Raw genomic sequence first — 8,842 nt, 5'->3', positions numbered from 1 at the left:
ATCCATAGGCACCTGGAGGCAGAGCTGAGGACTTTTTGGTTAGATTTAGAGCAGGTATGAAGAAGGGGAGGAGGGACCTTTACTTTAAAAAAAATGAGACAGTAAGTTTGACTGGGAGAGAGGTTAGGTAGAAAAAGGGGCGCTTTCTTGCAGGAAGAGGGTGGAATAAGGGAGAAAAGAATGAGAAGAGTGAGGCTGGGGTGCATAGTGCCGGTGTACCCTGCAGCCCGGCACCAGCCAGGGCAGCCATAGATCCCTTCTCCCTGTCCTGGCACTACAGGTCCTACTTGTTCCCCCAGGGCCATCTTTAAATACACAGGGCCCACAAGGAACGACTGGCCTCCTTAGGCTGAGATGTCCTTCAGGCCCTGTGAGTAGGAAAAAGAAAGCAGAAGCTCAGTGCTGCTGCCCCCTTGGCATTCACACAATTCACTCCAGGACGCAGCCTTCTAAGTGGACTCAAGTACTGTAACGCAACACAGTCTGCTTAGCTCCCAGCTCTGGGTAACTTTTTTGCTTTATTTAATGTCCCACCTTGCTAAGGCTTACTACTTAAGAAACTCTACACTATGCAAGGTGCTTAATACCGTCTACGGGTTACAATATAAATTGAAAAACTCCACTCAATAACTCTGCAAGGTCAGTGCTACCATCATCATTTATCCGGAAGGAACCTGAGGTGGAGAGGTTAAGCAACCTTCTCATGCTTACACAGCTAATAAGTGGGAAAAGGTAGCTTCAGCCTGGCTGTCTCTCCGGCTCTGTGTTCTCTTTGCTGTACCCCTTCCTGTCCTCCCTACAGGAGACCCAGCCACTCCCCTCCACACAAACATTCTCCTTTTCTACAGGCAGGCTCCCTCTTGTCTGGATTTGCACAGAAGAGGGACCTAGCAGGAAAAAGGGCTGAGAGCGTTCCAGTGCTGGGTGGAAGAAGGCCCTGATCTCACCCAGTGACTCACAAATCCTGGCGCTAAGGTGCCACATATAGAGCAGAATGTCAGAAACACAAGTGAAAGTAAGTGAAAAACCTCATTTCACAAATGGAACACGAGGGTACTACAAGAATTCAGAGGAAGAAGAGAAAGGGAAGGAAAGTACCCCACCAGAGAACAATTAAAGATAAAATCCCGTGTGTGTACTTAATCCGGCAATAGCTACAGCCCTGAGGTCACAGTGCTTCCTTCCTAAATTGGGGATCTGATTAATCAAGGCACTCTGCAGTGTCATGTTGTCTTCACCTTGTTTTTTTAAACAGGATCTCACTATGCAGTTCAGGCTGGCCTTGAATTCACTGTGTTGCCCAGGATGGCCTCAAACTTGTGATGGTCCTCCTGCCTCAGCCTGCCGAGTGCTGGGATTACAGGCGTGCACCACTGCACCCAACCTCATTGTCTGCATCTTGATACTTCATATCACCCAGCCTCGTCCTAGCCCTCCCAATGCCAGCTGTACACACAGAGTGCTGGGCTGCAAACCCAGGCTACACAAGGGCCTCGGACTTTTTCCTTTGTGCACAAAATAAGGAGAGTCATTGCCTGCTGCATTTAGAAGCCAGAAGCCAACGAGGAACCCAAGCAGCCTGTCCTGGTCTTAGGAGCTTGAGCAAGTGACTTCTTTTTTTGTTTGGTACCAGGAATCGAATTCATGATCTCGCACTTGCCAGGCAGGCACTGTGCCACTGAGCTATATCCCCGGCCCAAACTTACTCTTTACAGACTCAGTTCCCTTATCTGTACAGTGGGGCCTGTAATTCTGCAATGATAAATTTGACACAATGGATGTAAGATACTGGGCACAGGTTCTGCCATACATAGCCAGTAATCAATACACATTAGTTATTCATCAGTTCAAGTCAAGCACTAGGCAATCAGCGTGGAAGTGGAGAAGGGAAGAAGGAGGAAAGAGGAAAAAGGTTGTGGACTATCACCTCAAAGAGGGACATGAAGTCCTCTGGGTTTGGGAATGCATCTAGGCACTTAGGTTCATATATACAGTTGTGGTCAAGGACATCATAAGCAAGGAAATCCACATAGGTGATCTGCAAAAGGCCACAGTGAGTGGGCTGGAAGCTCTAACTGAGGAAGAATGACAACTTCTCTTCCCCATCGCTTTTCCCCTTTACTTGTCCCCTGCAAACCATGGCCACTTCCCTCAGGAACTGTAAGAGCTTATCTTGTCAGGAAGCCTCTCCAAGTACTCTGATTTTGTTTCTCCTGAAGCAGAAATCAGCTGTCACCATCCTCAGACACAAGTGACCCGGCAAAGGGGGCCAGGCCCTAGCTGTGCATGGCCCTGGCTTGCCAGGAGTGTGCAGCCGTCTTCGTGCAACTGGCCCCAAGTTAGGTTATGGGCATCCATCTAATGTTTCATCATTTATTAGATTCCTACCTGGTAGCAATGTCCATTTGTCAGGGGTGATGGGAAGTCAGACAGGAAAACAACTCTGTCCTTGAATCTGTCACTGCCGATGTACAAACCAAGTGCTGTGAATCAGACCCAGGTACCCGAGCACCTGGCAGGCTCTGGACTCAGATGTCTGATGACATCAAAAAAGCAAAGTAAGAAAAGATCCAGGAGAGACTACAAAGGCCTAGCTAGTGGGTTTGCAGGAGTATACAGTGGACATTTGAGTAGTGCGCATAAACTTGAGGCGTATTCAATGTTGAAAGGCAAGGGGAAGGGACAGAAGCCCTCTGATTGACCCTGAGCTGCCTACTAGGAAAAGGTCCCAACTCATGCTGGTGTCAAGGACACAGCACTGGGGAACCAGTGTGGCAGACACCTGAAAACCAGGCTACGTGACATTCGCCTATCTCATACTTGTTTGGTTTGTGTTTCCACATTCCAGGAGCAGGCAGATGATGTGAACAGCTAGGAGATAAGGCCCATAGCAGGAGATAATGATCAGAAAGAAATTCTGAACATAAACTCTAATGTCTAAGAACTGAGTTTCCTCCCTGAACTGTCTTGAGTTGTCACCAAAGATTGGTGTCAATTGATTCACACAATATTTATTTGACACAATTTTGGAGTTATGAGGGTTGATCTGCTGCTAGAACAAGTAATTCTTTGGAGAGTCAGTATTGTTAAGGAGTTCAAATTCAAAACAACACATAACATAAGAGTTTAACTCCTGCTCCAGCCCTACCTGGCCCAGAGCCATTGAAGGGCACTCACAAAATCAGGGTTGTAACAGACTACAACAAGCTGCATATGGGTGTCCATAACATGATTTTCCAAAATGTCCACAGGAATCTTCTCCTCTACTGTCTCCCCACCTAAAGCCCACAAAACAAGGACTTACCCTCAGCATCCCATCCATCCAAGCCCAAGGGGATGACCACTGTCCATCCCCATACTGTAAAGCCAGTCCTACTCACACATGCTGTGCTTTCTGGCTATGTAGCATAGCATGGCATTGCTCTGGATGAGCTTGTGAGTCCCATCAATTAGGTAGGGCAGTTGCATGGACAAGCAGGAAAAGTTAGCTTGAATACCAGATCCCAGCATCCTTTCTTTGAGTTATGGCAGACCCTCTGCACCTGCCCATAGTAAGCCCTATGCAAAAGTACTGTAGAATGAATGAATGAGCAGGGACAAAGGCCCGTCAGTATAGTGGTTGAGCAGCAGCACTGATCGTAGAAACTTTTAGCTGGGAAAGGAGATAAGGTAGGGATAACTTTCACTTCCTTGATCTACCCCACCCCCATACTTACATTGGGAAAGTCCAGCTTGAACTTCTCATTCAGCCATTGGCTTCTGTCATAGTTTGGAGCTGTGGCAAAGATGAAGTAAAAACAAACATTTAAATTTAACCCTGTTTCCTCAGACCCTCCCACAGAGTCAGGGACAAGATCCCCTGAGACAGTGGATCTGCACTCTGAACCACTGAGTCTCACATTCCAAGGCTGCAGGGTAAAGTGTGCTTGTAAGGGCTGTGACCCTGTGGGACTCTGGCTTAGGAGTGGGACTCTGTGGGACTCTGGTTTAGGCAAGTGCTAAGTGGATCTGACCCAATTACAGGTAAAGTGGGATCCCTCATTCTTCTCCAAATGATTTGCTCTCAAAAGGGCTTAGGGGAGGAAGCAGGCCCTGGGTCTAACAGGTAGAGGGGTGGTGAACTGAAAAAACATGTCCAGGGCATGGGCTGTAGGGCACCAATCACCAGGACTTGGCACAGGTATGAGCAGGAGGGTGCCATTACCATTCCCCATGGTGTATCTCTTCTCCTTATAGCTGGTATCTGTGCATTGCAGGAGCAGGTGGATGGCATGGGTCATCTGAGAGAGATACAGTAGCAGCAGGGTCAGAGGTGAAGGGACCCTGACAGTACAGTATCTCCTCTAGGTAAGTTCCCAGCTTCCGCCTAACACCACCCAGTATCCCCCTATACATGCCCACTACATGCGCACCCCCACCCCATATGTGAGCTCCTGAGAAGCACAGCTGTGATTCTCACCAACTCCTGAAGCAGATCCTTCTGCTAGAACTGGCCCCCACGTCAGAGGTGAGACCCTTCAGTTTATTAACTGTTCCCCTACCTCCCAACACAAACACACAGAGTATCACAGGCATGTGAGCTCCAGAGCACTGAGGGAAGGCAAAGACTCCAAGTCCTCAAGAGCATCTATCTCTTAAATTCCCTGCTTCCTCTTCCCTGCCTCTAGGTGGGCCCCACCCTCACCTGAGAATGTCCCAAGAACCCAGCCTCATGAACATGGTGCTGATGCTATGGACTGAGCCTTCTGGCTCCAGCAGAGCTGAACTCTGACTATGCAGGAGGCAACGAGGACAGGAATGAGTCCTAGAGTGTCCCCCTCCCACTGACCCCTTCCCTCGAGCCCTCTCCCTTACCCCCCCATGTCAAATACCCCTCCCCCCTCACCTCTAGAGAACCTAAGAGCTAGGCGTTGGGGCCCCAAGGGCAGGGTGAGGTAAGTAGCCTCATCTGGCATGGTACTTGGAGCAAGCCTGGCCGACCAGAAGCCAAAAGCAGGGCTCAGCTATTCTGCTCCTTAATTAACACCGACAGTGGTTTCCCACCCCCATATCCTGCCAGGTCCACAAGGAGTCAACAATGCACTTGGACACAGGCCAGATGGTGAAGGAGCAAAGCTGTTCTCCTCCCTTTCCTTCCTTGTACCTCTCAGTCTTCACCCCTTAACTGCCAAAATCCCGCAGGCTCCGGAGGACGGGCTAAAAGCTCCGGTGGAAGGCGGGCAGCCTGAGAGTTTAATTTGGGGGCCCATGATTGGAAGAAGACTTGGCCAAACTGAGAGCTACCCGAAGTTTTACTTTGCACCACAACCTCCCCTCTGCAGGGACAGTGTCAGTGAAATGGCACCAGGGCCAGGACTAGGGGCAGACACAGGACCAGGGTGGTCTCTAAATTTTCCTTTAGGGAGTTGAGGAGACTCAGCCCATCCGTCATTCAGCTGTTTGTGAATTTAAGTGCAACAACCTGGAGGCCACAGGGTATCCGCGGTGCCCTCACTGCGATGTACTGCCGGTGAGCTAGAGATTCTCATGCTGCACAGAACAGGGACGTGAGTGGAACTGCTAGAGGGTGCACTGGGGTGGAAGATGGGGCTCCAATGACCAGACACCTCTCATGTTTCCAAGGCAAGACAGGAGGGTGTCCAGAGGACCACAGCCTAAGACCTGAATGAGGCCAAGGTGAGCCCCTCCTCTGTCTAGGTACCTGGATTCTAACTCTGGTCTGGCTTGGGAAAGTCTCTGCTTATCTTGGTATGAGAAGGTGGCTCAGATGGCCTTCAAAGTCACTCTGTGATCTAACACTTGTGGTACACTGCCCAGAAGGGCACAGCCAGCTTCTTCTCTGAAGGCAGAGAACTCTTCAGAATGAAGAACTGTGCAGTTCATTGCTCTTTGTTCCTTTTGCCTTGCTTAAAGAATCTCACAAAACATAATGGATAAATGAAAACAGATGAGTTGAACTTTAAAAATAAAATGGTTCACAAGATAAAAGGCCAGGTTGCTGCTCTGCAGGAAATAAATTTTGAAAATAAGCTCCTATTTTGAAGGACTGCAGGATGTAAATTTAGTATATCAATAGACGTTTCCAACCACCAGGGATAAGGTATGGAAGAAGACAGGCAGAGGTCCTCTCTGTTAAGTCAGAGAAATCCCACACTCTGCCAGTCTCTGTGAAGTTGGGTGGCTCAGAGACTGTGTCACCAGGGCCGTCAGAGTGCAGCTCCTGTTGCACATGTTGCTCATGCTTTCAGACAGGGCCAGTTGTCCCAGCTCAGGTCCCTGGAGTGTGCCCAGGCTCGGGAAGCAGCCTAAGGCCCCATGTGGGTTTGCCCACAGTGAAGTGACAGCATGATGCATGTGTGTGCATGCATATGTGACACACACATGTGCACACACATACACACACGCACACATACACACTCACACACTATGTCTGGGCCATGAATAATAGTTCTTTTACATTAAAGGTTTGTCCAGATCTTATTTATAAATCTTGAACATGGAGATATAACATTTCCAGATCCAATAGAGGAAATGGCTTTCCTTAAAAAGCTAACATGAATTAGAATAATTTTTAAAGACATTGAACAAATACTACACATTGCTGCTCCTACGTCTGGTGCCTCCCTTATTGCAAAAAGTGACCAGTCCCAGTGAAGATGACTGTCCTTCAAACTGACTATGCTTTGGCTGTTAGAGACTAGAAGTGGGATGGGAGCCTCAGGAGAGAGATTTTGAAACTATGAGACACGTCCTCATCCTAGTATCTAGACACATCCTGTACCCTGAAACGAATGAGGGGAAGAGGGATCGTGTGCAGGATAAGGAGGCCCTGCTGGCCACAGCAAGGACACTGAGCAGCTGGGAAGGCGGGGCCCACAGCTCAGGGGAGGAGAACAGCTCTCAGAGGCAGGGCAAGGACTGGACTAGCGGGCTCTCAAAGGTAGGGTCCGAGGTACTAAGGGATCATCGGAAGGGATGATGTGGGTCTCTGGAAAGCAAGAGAGAGTAGTTGGAATTTGGGACACTGGGCAGTGGTTTAGAGCAAGGGATTGTAGCCATCAGTGACCTTGCAGAAATTCATCCCAATGCTGCCTTATCTTCTGTAGGTCTGTGTGCTCTGTCCTGACTGCAGGGTGTAGACATGTTCCAGTTTTTTAAAGGGACACAATGCAGGATAATCAAAGTATATTGTGTCAAATCTGGCCAAGAGACTATACATTGACCACTAAACAGATCCCACAATTCCTTCCAGCTGTACAGCTAACATTTTAACACTTAAAGCAAACTATGGAAACTCTAACTAAAAGGGCCTCAGAATTCTGTTCTAAAATTACAACTTACCTAATACAAGACCAAGAGAAATCACGCTACTTCATGGAAATGTCTTAAAGTTATCTGAAATATTATCAAACTAAACTTAGGAAATCTAGGATATAAAGAAATCTTAACTTTGAAAATGAAAAGAAAAACCATCATTTATAAGATATTATTTAATCAGGCATTAAGTAAAACAAATTCTCTATATACCTAAGATTTAAGAGTACAGCAAAACAAACATGAGTTTCTAGAAAATTGAAAAAGGAAAAAAAATTCAGGGTATACAATTGCAGAAAACAAGAAACAGTATTAAGAAGAAAAATTTTGAAATTTTCACTAACATGCCTACTAAATCAATAGTTGATTTTCTAAAGAACAGTGGCAGCGCCTGGGAAGCCATGTGGCAGGGAGCGCCAGCCGTTGGGCTGGACCCTAGCCATGCAGGCACCCTGGAGGCAGGCAGCCAGCACCTGGAAGGCATGCAGTGGGGTGTGCCAGCCTTTGGGCCAGACCTTAGCCACACAGGTACCCGGGAGGCGGGCAGCCAGTGCCTGGGAAGCCACGCAGCAGCTCTCAAGCCAGCCACTGCCACGTGGTCAAGAACTATCATGGCACAGGGAAGCAGTGACACAATTAGCCTGCCAAGCACTGGCTGCGAAGGCCTGCCCGGGGACTTGCATGAATCATTCTGACATGGAGAAACCCTTGGGAATACATGCCACATGGGTTGCTCTTGCCCCTGCCCTTGAGAACCAGAAAGGTCCAGAGTGAGCAGAGGAGCAGCTGCTGAACAAGGACTTGGAGAATATGAGAATACAGACTATGCCCAAAGACTCAGAGGTCTACTTGACCAGGGTCACAAGAGCCATTCAGAAGCTGGATACCAGGAGGACCTTGCACAATACCTGGGGAGACCCCCTGAAAGCCTTTCTTCCCCTGACAGTAGAGGCTGTGGTGGAGGAACTCATGGAGCTCCAGAGAGGTCTGCACAGAGATTCCCGCTGCCTGTGCTGACGGTTGGGGAGAGGACACTAAGTGGTTGCAGGGTCCCAATGTGCTGGGAGCTGGAGAGAAAAAGCTACAAAAAATGGCTTTCACCCCAGATGGCTCACTTGGGATGTTAGTAAGAACTGTCTCCTCAGTATTCTATAGCCATGGCAAGGAGGAGGCCAAGGAGAGAAAACAAAGAGACTGAGAAAAAGCAGCTGCTTTTGCTGCAGCACTAAGAGAAACAGACCCTAAGTCTGAGTGTCTTGGGCCCCAAGAAGAACTCGACAACTACATTAATCTGCTACCACTGTTAAAACCCAGGCCACCTCAAGAGGAACTGCCCTACAAAGCCCCCTGGGCCATGCCTTGAATGCAAAGGTGACCACTGGAGATTGGTCTGCCCTCTGAAGCAGAGGCCCCAAAGCTCAGACCCGTCCTACCAGTTAGTCTAACAGGAATGAGGGGGCCCCGGGGCATACTCTGCCTTCTCCCTCTGGCCAGACTCTCATCTCCATGGAGGAGCCCTGGGTAATCA

General features: G+C 48.7%; 1 pseudogene; it reads right to left on the bottom strand.

Moving 5' to 3' along the window:
* Positions 1-283: 283 nt before the first annotated feature.
* The window catches only part of LOC102010302, a 15,416-nt pseudogene continuing 6,857 nt past the window's right edge, over positions 284-8,842 (bottom strand).

The sequence above is a fragment of the Chinchilla lanigera genome, unplaced genomic scaffold (assembly GCF_000276665.1).
Source record: "Chinchilla lanigera isolate Chin_1 unplaced genomic scaffold, ChiLan1.0 scaffold00034, whole genome shotgun sequence".
Classification (NCBI taxonomy): Eukaryota; Metazoa; Chordata; class Mammalia; order Rodentia; family Chinchillidae; genus Chinchilla; species Chinchilla lanigera.
This window is presented reverse-complemented; position numbering and strand designations above follow the sequence as displayed.